Source organism: Mercenaria mercenaria, chromosome 1 (genome assembly GCF_021730395.1).
Source record: "Mercenaria mercenaria strain notata chromosome 1, MADL_Memer_1, whole genome shotgun sequence".
Classification (NCBI taxonomy): Eukaryota; Metazoa; Mollusca; class Bivalvia; order Venerida; family Veneridae; genus Mercenaria; species Mercenaria mercenaria.
This window is the reverse complement of record NC_069361.1, coordinates 59,453,885-59,467,694: the sequence shown is the minus strand read 5'-3', so window position 1 is coordinate 59,467,694 and position 13,810 is coordinate 59,453,885. Positions and strand designations below refer to the sequence as shown.

The 13,810-nt window shown below is 31.1% G+C and overlaps 1 long non-coding RNA gene across 1 annotated transcript in view; it reads left to right on the top strand.

The window, feature by feature from the left end:
- The window catches only part of LOC128558763 (uncharacterized), a 41,309-nt gene extending 30,667 nt beyond the window's left edge, over window positions 1-10,642 (top strand). Inside the window, exon 3 of the long non-coding RNA XR_008371908.1 lies at window positions 9,498-10,642. This is a non-coding gene — a long non-coding RNA (uncharacterized LOC128558763). The remainder of the gene's footprint in view (window positions 1-9,497) is intronic.
- Window positions 10,643-13,810: the final 3,168 nt, after the last annotated feature.

Genomic DNA, 13,810 nt, shown 5'->3' with positions numbered 1-13,810 from the left:
TAATTTAAAGGTGATGCCTGATAAATTGTTATGACTATTATCAGGGGATCTCCACCTCAATTGACTCTTGACTGGTGGTTTGGTTTCCCCCCAATTGAATAACCTAACTAATTTTATTATTTTGTCTATTGTCTATTATTTAGTATTGTCCGAAATTATTGAACTAGCACTCAAGAATATTCCGTATGCTTCCGTAAAAAAAAATTTCGGTGCCCAAACATAAATAAAAATATAAATATTGGAAACCAAATAAAATATAAACATTTCTTTACCGCCAGGTCGTACATGCAGATATAGTTGTGCTGACAAAATGTTCAACTACCAGTCTCGGGACTGTAAGTGCGAAACACCTGTATGACCATTTTCATTATCATTTTTTAAAAATTTCATCTGTAAACTTAGAATGCAGGAAAATTGTCACTTATCGTGATTTATTGTTCATTTATTGAAAGAAATACACAAGTATTTGACATTCTTCTACATACAAGTTATTACCATTAAATGTTGTAAGAATAAAAACAGTATCAATAAAATGACATTATATTGATTTAATGAAAACAATCTGAATTGAAATCGAACCCACGGTAACATGTGTGAAAGTCGGAGAACTTATCACTACGCCACTGTGCCACTGGTAAACTTTGCATGTTATTTTGGTCAATTTAGATATTTTCAGGTTACAAATATGGTGTGAAATAAAGAAAACCCCCGAAAATATTGGCGAAGATTAATAAGTGGCACCTGTCAATACTAACGGACAATAACTTTCAATTTCTAAAATAATGCTACCTCCGTTCTAGAATCTGGGATAGTATGGTGCGGGGAAGCGATAAATAAATTTTGTAGTTTAGGTTATACATAATTATACTGAATATTTTTGTAAGATTGTTTTTATATTGATCTAAGTATGTGGAAAAAAATCCTACAAAGTTTTGTGAAACAGGCTCAAGAGCATCTTTTAGCATTAAATATATCACTTAGAAATAACATAAACACAATGCACCATTATTTTTTTGCAAGAAAAATATCAATAATCTAAAATGCCAACACCCTGACAATGAGTTAGAGGTCCCACAATGAATATTATTTTTATTACTCTTCCATAAATTGAACATCAGCTTAACTAAACCAAACACACATTAAAAGTTCAACTGAACAGTTAAAAGGTCGGCTAAGGATAGTAGGGACACAACCTGTAATTACAATTCCCAAAGAGATGCATTCACTGCATGCAAATATTCAGTTACGTTGCAGCAGGTAAACTTATCAATGAAATTAGCCATTAGTTTTAAAACCAAGTGTTAAAGTTGACTTTAAATAATTTGATCACAGAAAAAATGGATAGTTATCATTTAGTTACACCATTTTCTTCAGTGCAAATCTGCATTTCAAATAAGATGAATGACGGCTAATTAATGATTCCCCAGAGGACTGGTTTCTCATTTTGTTTGACCTGCAGCAAGTAAACAATACAGGTTAATACTGCCTGCTACTGTAATTGTATATTTAGATTTTATGCAATTAATTTCTCTATGTACAATAAAATCTGGCCTGGCCTGGCCTGGCCTGGCCCGGCCCAGTCGAAAATTGTGCTTATCGGGCCGGGCCAGGCCGGGCCGGGCCGGGCCAGGCCAGGCCAGAGATTAGAACATGCCAGGCGTAGGCACTTTCCTGGGTCATATAACCAGTATCCTGACAGAATAAAAAGATTGTTTCAAGTTCTTCCAGAAAATAAATAATAATTTCAATGAATGTTATTATTAAGATATCTAAACGTATTTTTGTGACTCTGTACTTTTATGACTCGGTGTAAAATTAACAACAATGTAAATTAATTATCAATATTTACTAAGGTATTTAAAGATGAAAATCTGAAAAAATTGCTGTTAAAACAATAGAATTTAAGTTACTTGATTAAAGAAAATTACTTACTAATTTAGAGAAAAGTTACTCTGAATTTAGTAAAACTCTTAGGTTAAATATATTGCTAAAAATAAATACAAAATTAATTAATTATTAATTACAAAACCCTAAGAGAGTTTTCTAGATGTTGTCAGTCCAAAAATTCCTAACAGAGAGTGTAGATGTTACGCGCATATAGCCAATCTGCGCATTTGGTAAATCGCGCAGGGCAAATAACCAATTTGTTATCTGCGCAACGATTTGTAAATCGGGCAACCTTATATATTTCTTATATGCGCAGGGCAACTGTCTTGCGCGTTTGGTAAATGAGTCTGCGCTTTTAACATATGGATGATATCTCCCGATAAAATTGAATATCATTAGAGTGTTAGACTTGTAGGCCTACATAAAATTGTAAAACTGACGGTGATCAGGCACGCGTAAAGGTGTGAATTTGTAAAGAAAAACATTTTTTTAAAGTAAATGAGCGTATTTATGTGGTAATTTCAATGAGATTCTCACGTCCCTGGTAGTTTATGGCCTATAAATTTCTGTTGACGACGGTATTAAGAGTCATTTGTCATAGGTGTTAAAAAACATTAAAATGATACAAAATATCCCAAGTATATTTAATAACACAAGTATTTTTTTATTTATTTTTATACTTTTTTTAACTTTTAAACGCCGTAGCCTGTGCGGGATGTCGATCCTGCGCTAATAGAAAATCTGGAAATTACTCTGATAATATGCATATCTGCCATAAACCATGCTAACTTTTACATTGTTTAACAATTACAGACTGATATTGCAAATCTTGGTTTTAAAAATGTGTCATAAATTTATTTCAACATCAGTAAATTCATGGGAGTCGGTCACCTGGTTTCAATACCTGCAATATGATACAATATGCAATAAAACTCAAACATGCGTGAAGGTGTGATTTCCTTCGGATAGCCACATCGTCCTCTCTATTCTTTTTATAACTAAAGTATTTTACTTCATTCGATCACACGCAGTCATTTTATACCGAATATAGAACACAAAGGAGACTTACATAACAGACTGAATTGCCACACACTTACCACATTTCACCATATCGCTTTTCTTTTCATCATATTGAAAAAGCGCAATTCTTTTTACCGACGTGAGCATATCTCTTGACATGGCCAAGATTAAAAATAAAACAAAAATAAGCAGAATTAAAAGACGAACTTACAGATCTTTTATACTTATATAATTGTTTAATGTTTTATAGTGAGATAAATAGAATGAATAACTAATAAAATTCCTCAAAATGTGAACGAAATTTTACATTTTGTAGGTGTGCAAGATGTGTGTCCTGTGCTAATAGAAGTCTGAAAATTACTCCAATAACTTGAATATCTTTTATAAACCATTTTAACTTTTACTTCGTTTTTCGATTACAATCTAAAAATGTAGCTTTTGAAAATCTGAATATAATGTTTCATCCGTAGCCTGCGCGGGATGTTGTTCCTGTGCTAATAGCAATTTCTGAACTGACGTTGATCTTTTTAAACATATTTCAATTCTAAAAGATACTATTTATGTAACTTCATAAAAATGTTTTCAGAGTAGAAAAAAAATAGAAAGAAGCGTGATTTCCGTCATAACGAGAAAAACCCTATAGTTTTAGTCTGTAATCGTTAATCAAAGTAAAAGTTAATATGATTTATAAAAGATATTCAAGTTATCAGAGTAATTTCCAGATTTATTATTAGCGCAGACACACATCTTGCGCAGATAAAAAATGTAATATTTCGTTCTCGTTATGACAGAAATCACTCTTTTTTTATTCATTTTTCTACAGTATTCATTTGAAAGTTACATTAATAGTTTGTTTTATGAATGAAATATATCTGAAATACAGTGTAATTTCAAACTTTGCTATTAGCGCAGGACCGACCTGCCACGCAAGTTACAGGTGTAACATTATAGATCCATTTTGATTTGTAAAAAAAACTTATAGTTTTAGTCTGTAATCGTAAATAAAAGTAAAAGTTAATATGATTTATAAAAGATATTCAAGTTATCAGAGTAATTTCCAGATTTATTATTAGCGCAGACACACATCTTGCGCGGATAAAAAATGTAATATTTCGTTCTCGTTATGACAGAAATCACTCTTTTTCTATTCATTTTTCTACAGTAACAGTATTCATTTGAAAGTTACATATTGAATAGTATGTTTTATGAATGAAATATGTTTGAAATACAGTGTAATTTCAAACTTTGCTATTAGCGCAGGACCGACCTGCCAAGCAAGTTACAGGTGTAACATTATAGATCCATTGTGATTTGTAAAAAACCCTATAGTTTTAGTCTGTAATCGTTAATCAAAGTAAAAGTTAATATGATTTATAAAAGATATTCAAGTTATCAGAGTAATTTCCAGATTTATTATTAGCGCAGACACACATCTTGCGCGGATAAAAAATGTAATATTTCGTTCTCGTTATGACAGAAATCACTCTTTTTTTATTCATTAATCTACAGTATTCATTTGAAAGTTACATAAATAGTATGTTTTATGAATGAAATATATCTGAAATACAGTGTAATTTCAAACTTTGCTATTAGCGCAGGACCGACCTCCCACGTAAGTTACAGGTGTAACATTATAGATCCATTTAGATTTGTAAAAAAATCTATAGTTTTAGCCTACTCTTTATTCAATTGATTTTATACTACTACTACTACTACTACTACTACTACTAATAATAATAATAATAATAATATAGATAGGATCTGTAAGAATTTTCTTTTAATTCTGTGACTTTTTTATTTCATCTTTTATCTTAGACATGTTGAGAGATATGCTCCCGTTGGTAGAAAAAATATTATTAGGAAATTTCAAGATATTTCAATATAATAAAAACGATATTTTGCTAAGTGTGTGCTCGGGTGAAGTAGAAAATTATAAAAATAGCCTAAAACATACCAGGGGACGACGTGTGCAAGCTGGAGGAAATCACACCTTCACGCATGTTTGGGTTTTATTGCATCTTTTATAAGATTGGAGGTATTGAAACCTGGTGACCGACTGCCGTGAATTTACTGATGTAGAAACAAATTTATGACACCTAATTTAAGTACCGAGATATTCAGTATTTGACATTTATATTTATTAATAAATTGACCAACTGCATGATTTATCAAACACGAAATGCAAATTTCTGATATATAAAGTTACATTTGTTATTTGCGCTGCGCATTAGGTAAATCGGGCAGGTTAAATTTATCCTGCGCAACGATTTGTTATATGCGCTGCGCGTTTGGTAACCAGCGCAGATTGGTTATTTGCGCTCAACATAGACATGGCTTTGAAATTCTACAGAGATAAACTCTTCCAGAATGCATTCAACCATAAAGGATGTAAAGTATATTCTGATTGGTCAGCATTTTTCTGATAAGCCATTCAACATTTATCTTACATATCAGCTATGACCTTGACAATGTTTATGTAAACTCTTTGTCTATAATCTAAAAATAGCTCAAAGTTCTTTCATAACTGGTCTAACTAAAAATAGCTGATGAAAATACAAAATGAAAATATGTAATGATATTAAATGCAGTTTGTTACAATAAAGATAAACTGAAAGTACTGATGACTATGAAGTATATAAGCAATAATAAAGTATCAAATGAATATACTGAACTGTGTGAATGTGATGAATGATCTTTCTAGATAAATCAGCAGTCTTTAATAGACTAGATGAATGCCCTTAATAGACTAGCTAAAAGTCTATGCTTTCAAAGCTCAATATACAACATTTGTGATAAAATATTAGATTGTTAGATTATATTATGCAATACTAAAACTATGCATTATGTTACATTATCATACGATAGCGCTTTGATATCTCTTATCTCAAACAGTGACCAAGTAGCCAGACATCATCTCTTACAGGCTTGATTGTCAATACAATCAATGAATATAAATAAATAGTATTTTTATTCAGAATGTGAATGTTGTGACTGACGTTTTTTTAAAATAAAAAGAAATAGCAATTTTCTGTTCTTTGCACGGGACAATTGATACTTTTTCGCACCTAATACGCAAGTGTTTCATTAGAAATGTATTCGTTATACATTGTATTGATTTCTGATCTGAAATTTCAATCCAACAAAAGTATCTAAACTGTACCAGAGGAAAACATTTCAATACGATATAGTGTTATATTTTATGTTTTGTGATAGTATTTATTATCAGATCAGAAATCAGATTAACTTGAATAATTGATATATTCTTCAGACTGAATAACAAGGATAGATCTATCAAGTTTACCAAATTTATTCAATAATTTCATTGAACATCTTTTAATAATATATTGCTATTCAAACAAATCAAAGCATACATGTATATGATGTATGGATGAATGGCCATACTCTGTTTTAAATGTATGCAGCTATGATAAAACATAGAGTTCTTATGAAACTTGATAATATTAAATCAGGTACATTATATAGAATATCAACACATCTGTTTATAATATATCATCTCCAACACCATGCCCCTTATTTTCAGAGTCCTTATCTCTGCTTCGTCTTAACACATCGGGTCTTATCAATAAATACGCATCAGTGTATATAGCTTTGCGTAATAACTCTATCAGCCTATATTGTGTTATCTATTTTTTTTGTGACGATTCCTAGCGATTTCAGTTTTGTTTTTAGTTCTTCCGTGGTCATTTCACTGGCGGGTTTTTCATTTTCTTTTTCAAATTTCTTATGTGCACTCTGGATGTAAAACTCAATTCTTCGTTTTCTGCTTGATGATCTCCCTCTCTCTCTCTCTCTCTCTCTCTCTCTCTCTCTCTATATATATATATATATATAATTTTATTATGTCTTTAACATTGATTTGTCTACTTTGATGAAACTTTAATAAACAATAAAACCTATATACGTATTTATATTTGCAGTTTAACATAATATTTGCAGTTTAACATAATATTTGCAGTTTAACATATTTGAGAATTATTTTCTATCCTTGTTACTTGTTATTTTTTAATAAAAGGGTAAAACATGAAAAAAATAATAAAATAAAACCTAAAATGTTGGCCCAAATGAACACAGGTGGTAATTATTAGGTGTTGATTCCTAATTCTTTATGAAAACACATGTGCATCTGTTCACTGTTAATTAATAATCTAATAAAGAGATAAACATCTTTTTGGCGTAAAACAAAACGGCTGTTATCAAATTAATTCTTTAAACGGCATTTAAGCTTAGTACTACATAATAATATAATTAAGGCCATTTAGATTTCGGAAAATGTAAGAACATTTCAGGCAATTTCGAAATAATGATTTTGCTGCTGATTTCACAGAGCATCTAAATCATAGCCAATATCTTTTTCTTAATGTCATTTAAATTCTAATTTACTGTACTGATACAATCCGCTACTTTGACGTAAATCACGCGTTTAAATCCAAAAGCTTATATTAAAATATCGGCACGTGTTACGATGTTATACCTTTCATTCATACAAACCGTGATTAGGATGGCGACATACGTGTCACTTTAAAATTTAATTAACACAATTTAAATTCTGCATACAATGATTTAAGGCACAAGACCATAAAATTTATAATGCTAATATCTTGTCAATACAATACGCTATCTCGTGCCATGAAGATATACATGTATACAAGAAACAGGATGCTACTTGACCAAAATGACACTTTTAAAAATCTTAAATTCAAATTCAACTAATTTACTGAAACACCCAATCATTATGTCAAAATAAGTCACTATACATATTTTGTATTATTATTTTGGTTATTACTACAATGCAACAACAGAACTGCTTTCACTTTTATTTGCGATTTTTTTTAAACATATCTCAGTGTTTTCAAAGGAAAATGCCATGAAAAACTTTAAAAACCTTTAAAAGAACATTTGTCAGACGGAACGCACCCAAAAATCATGCTAAACTCTGTTATATAATTATACATGTATTCCTATTCCGATACGGCTCTATCTTATCGCAAAACTCAGCACGTTTTTTACAGAAAGCGTTGAAACTTTGTTTTTGAATGAATTTTGAAGCAAGAAAGAAATAACTTATTCTATAATAAAATATATATCTAGAATGTGCACGACGAGGACTTTCCAAATATATCCGGGATGGTATTTTAACTTTAACTTTTCCTTCAAAAATACTAAGTAAAAACAGGGTTATCGTGTAATTCTGCCAAATATGTATAGAGAGTATATTGAATTTGAGAGACGTTTTTCAAACGAATTTTGAAGCAACCAAATATTGACTTATTTTGAAGGACAATATACCATCGTAAAGGTATGTTGAATTGTTTTTTAAGGAAATATCCGGGATGGTATAATAGAATAAATAGAAATGTGTAACTTATGACATTTTCTATGGTAAATGTATCATTTTCCTATATAAATCAATGTAAGTGTAGGAATAGGATTTATCAGTTGCGCTGTGATGGCTTATCAGATCATGTGCCGTAGATGTACTGATAAGATCGCCTAAGAGGAGAATTGTTCAACATGTGTTGAAAAAATCCAACTTTACAACACTATTCATTTCCATCTTTCACAATTTTCTGCTAACGCATCTAGAGATTTTGTAAACCTTCCGCGTTTTTTTTTTGAGAACAAAATTATATCGTCTACGTATAGCAACTGTTACAGTAAAACTTGAATACAGCCTATATTTATACCTTCAATTCCTTTTAATAAAAGCTCTTGTTCCATATTACATGTTGAAAAGAAAAGGTGAAAGACTCTCCCCCTGTCTGATCCCTAGATTGCACCCAAAAGTGTCACCTAAAGAGTTACTAATTTTTATTCTTGATTTAACATTATTATGCATTGACCTAATCACTTTCAAAATATTTCCCCTAAACCCATAATGTATCAATTTATACCATAACACATCCCTTACAATAAAATCAAACGCCTTTTGAAAATCTACAAAAACGCAGTAAAGGTTATCGCCCCTGTTAAAACATAAGTTTACTAAAGAATTTTAAAAGTACGAAAACATTATCAACTGTGCCCATTCCTTTTTAAAAATCTGCTCGTACCTCAATGTAAACAAAAGTTTTCTCGGCCCAGTCATTCAACCTTGTATGTATTCATAATTACATTTTTTTCACCACGGTATTAATTAATTATATTAAATTACATACCGAAAAGCGAAAAATGTTGAAGGTATAAAGGGAAAAAATCGTTGCCACAATTATATACCTATATATGAAAATCATCTTTTCGCATATATGAATTTTCTTCTTAAAGAAAAACATTTTCCAAATTAAATAGTATAAAAACAGTGTGTAATTAATTGCGTGAATACTTCGATAATTGCGTTGATAAAAGAAAGACCTCATATCCAATTGATATTTTAGGGAAAAATCGCCTAATTAAAAGATAATAAGAAGTCCTTCACTGAGAACAACATATTTTCCCAGTTAAATTATATAACGCATCTTTTCACCTGATTTTATTTACAATAAATATTTGCTGACACTGTTTTACTTTTTCATTTCTGTCAGAATAGTTTAATAATACTAATGTAATGCCTATGATTTGAATCTATTTTTGAGGGTGCAGATTATTCAGACATGAAAGAGATGTTGCGTAACGGAAAATCTCGTTTATCCGGTGTCGGACGAGCGGTATCCCAGACACATGTGGCTAATACTCCGCAACATAGTCAAGCGGAATCTGCAGTATCTGAAGGCACAACAGTTTTTAGTGCGGCAGAGCTTAAATTGATGAAAGACACATTATCAGAAGTGCCAAGTAGAAATTCTGAATATGAAACACGAAAGTCTTGCTGCAGAAAAGATGCGGTCAGATCAAATGAAAACTATATTCACGGCTGTAGAAAGCATTAAACATGCATGATCTTCATGTTTGTAACCGAACGATTACTAACTATATTCAAAATAGTGTTGAAGTAATTTCCTTTGATCACGTCAGTTGTTTGAAACCATTAGCAAATAAGATCATTTCAACAGAGAGTACACTTAAAGGACTTTCTAGACGAATCAAAACTGTTAAAAGTTGAAAAGTTAGCCACATTATTTTATAGTGGAAATAACAATAAAGGTAACAAACATATAGCTGATAATACCAACTCTCATGGATTCTAAATAAGAATGTAAATTTGCCCTCATTTTGTGTCTCAGACAAGTATAGGATAATCTGACTGGTATATTTGGGTCTATTGGGTTTTGTTATGCAAAACTACAATACATCTAAGCAGACAAACACTTATTTTGTACTTTTGATGTCAATATTAGGTGAGATATTCCATTTATCAAAACAAAATAATGAAAATGTTCATGTCGCCACTTCAAAGTATTCAATTTGTCTGTGTGTAAATAACAGGGAAAACTTATTTCCGGTGCTATTTAGTGTTTGTTTGTATTTAGCATTGTCAGAGTAGGAATAAAAATATCACCAGAGAAATACTTCGTGTATATCTTGTTTAATAAAATCGTAAACACGTTGTTTCCAAAATGGCTGCAAGATACGTTACATGGAAATCTCAGTACAAAAATATAATTAAGAACGATCTATTGTGCCTCCAATAGTGATTTCCGAACTAATGAATCAATTTGCTACCCCGAATTGATATCATATACATCCACCAATAACACCTGATCTTTTTAAAATGGGTCAAATATTGAAATCGGCAATGCTACTTTAACTCATGCAAGATACGTTACCTGTAAAAGCAGTTAAAGCTTTGGAATGAAGCAGAATGGTCAAGATTTAAAAGTATTGCTGACTCGCTGTTCACATAACATTTAACAGAAACTTAATTTTAAACAATATGAAGTTAATTTTCTTTCATAAAACCCTAATCAACTTTAATCTCGCAAGATACGTTACTGCAAGATACGATACAGTCTAGCAAGCACTTAGACACAACAATATTTTTATGATGTAATCGCATCGATTTCTGACAGTACTAAAAACATGATTCAGTGTGTCAATAACTTCGTAATTTTGGAAGCCATTTTACCATTGTTTTGTGTCTGTATACTGCTCTCTGCATCATCTGAAATCGGGGTAAGTCAATTTTATATCTAAATAATGATATTATTTTGGCAGATTTTATTACACCAACTGCTGTTTATGTCTTTATGAAACTGTTTTACTACGACAAACAACAATTTCAGAAATCGAAATGAAATGCCTGTGCCATTTGGACGTGCAGTTATGGTAACGTTTCTTACACAGACAGTAACGTATCTTGCTGTTTCAAAATATTGTCCTTACATCATAGTTAAATGGTAAAAATAACATTTCCATGGCAGGAAAACTTTTCTTTAACATGTCGCAGATGTGCATTTGCACTAGCACAATGAGCATGTATTTCTGGTTAAAGTGTTTAATTTTTTATCCAATGCTAACAATTGGACTATATGTGTAGTGGTAACGTATCTTGCTGATAGAACGACTGAAATCATACAATCCTATCTTTATATATATATTACATTTTTGCGCACTGGACAAACAACAACAACACGATAACAACAATACAAATATAACATGTATAATGATAATTATAATAATAATCATCATCATCATCATTATAATAATACTTACTATATTCGTAATATAGATCTAATAATAATAATAATTGTAATAATAATAATAATTCATAATTAATACTATTATTATGATTTGTATTTTTATAATAATGATTAATACTGATGATAAATATTAAAGATAATGATAATTATTGTTATGCGTGGAAGGTTCACCGGATCTACGGTAACAAACGTGAAGGTGATACTTCCGAGAAAGGTTTATCCCTGTTTAGTTGTAAATGACCATAGAAACAATTGCAAACATACTGAAATCAGATTTAGGCACCAAGACTCGAAGTATTTTATATTTGGTAAGAATAACTATTTTTATTTTTATGATATACCTCTTCTTACTCAATCAATTCTCCGAAACAAAAAGTGTCAAAAGTCACGAAAGTACTTGTTGTTAAAAACCACAATTATTATGCTGCAAACTGTATAGACCTAAAAAAGTGGCAGCTGATCCGGATCTGTATTATTTACTGCTCAATAATCATGTCTTCGCAAACTGACTCACATCAATTTGTCTTTGTCTGTGTTTTCAATAAAATCGCGATGTTGAGTCATTTGGGGCCGCAACTTACAACGGGAAGTGATACTTGGCCAAAGTGATGGATACCGATGAAGAGGAGGCACACATTAGTTTTATGAAACTAAATCATGAGATTGTGTTTTGTACAAATTTTGTAGACGAATTTTGGGTTTCCTTTGCTGATATTCTAGTCACCACAAACGAACACAAGCCAGCTGAAAATTTTGAGATTTCATTTCTCCTAGACAAAAATAAAAAAATAATGTTATTGTAAACAAGTTGCTGACCGCAACTAGAGTATGCAAGATACGTTACCAATGAGTTTCTCTGTGTTCCAGTATATCTGCGATCTGAGTATATATAAGTAATTAGGGTTCCGGTATATAACATCTGCTTTGTAGTTTATCAGGTGTTGAGATTTAATTGTTTTTGACTTCTCAGTAGAATGTTTGAATACAAGACAAGATACGTTACATTTGGTATCTTTAGTTTAGAATTAGTTATTGTTCCAGTTGAGCTTATTTGTGTTAAAATTATCAATAAACTGTAGCCTACTGGTTTTATTATGACATAATTTTGGTGTTTAAAGTTCAGTTGATGTCAGAAATTTAGCTTATGCTGAACTGTTAAGTCAGTAATAAATTTAACTGTAGATATGTTTACTGTTTTGAAATAATATCTACAAGAAACGTCTGTAAAAATTTTTTCAGTAAAAGCAAAGTTTAAATCAGTACCTATGGGTAAAGAAAATATTATACCAATATGAATGATAAGATATAGTACTCTGTAAATAGGTACTATTCCTTTTATATGTGCATAAAACATACCCTAGTAGTTCAGTAACGTATCTTACATGTTAAAAACACTAATTTCATTCAGACTAAATTTTCTTAAACACTATTTCTGATCAGGATCAACGGCAACTAGATTCATATTACTGATAGTTTCAAGAACATATTAAGTGCACATATACGTAAAAGCAAAGAAATTATTTTTTTGGTGCCAGTCAGTTGTTATTTTGTCATTCTTATGTAGAATTAATGCTCTATGACAAATTCACAGCACACCGTCACGAAAGGGGACGGTTTTTGCCGGTCCACCGTAGGTTTTTCCGGTGGCTTTACCGTACGTTAATTAACAAATATTCTAATATGTTTTTCTCTGTTAAAACACTCTTACGCTACAATGACGTCACGTTAACGTGCGGTGACGTCAATGTTTTTGTTGCGACCAAGAAAGAGAGCTACTATATTTTATTTTATGTTTTCCAGTGAATTATAGCGTTTTCCCAATGAAATAAAAGTGATAATCCAAAGTTTTGAAACAGTAGATTATCATTTTTATTTTTCACTGTTTTTGCCGAATTAGTTCCGGTCCTCCGTCGCGAATGAAGTCAAATTGTATACCGAGCGTTATGAATACCGGGGACCATAATGACGATGACGTCGTTAAAATGACGTCATTTGTGTTATGCTTTCTGTTGATCTTTCCCGCGATTTTGGACATTTTACAAATTACGCAACAAAAGTAGAGTTTTACACATGAAATAAAAAGAAAATTTGTTTGTGTCAGTGAAATATCAATTTTATTTCACTCGTGAGCATCAAAAAAGTCATTTTCACTCGTGGCTACTCGATGACACCATCGTTTACCTCACTGTCAAATCAAATAATGATAGCATAGCCCTTCAAGAAGATCTCCATAAATTAGAAACATGGGAAAGAGTCTGGCAAATGGAATTTAACCCCGACAAATGTGAAGTCCTTAGAGTAAGTAGGAA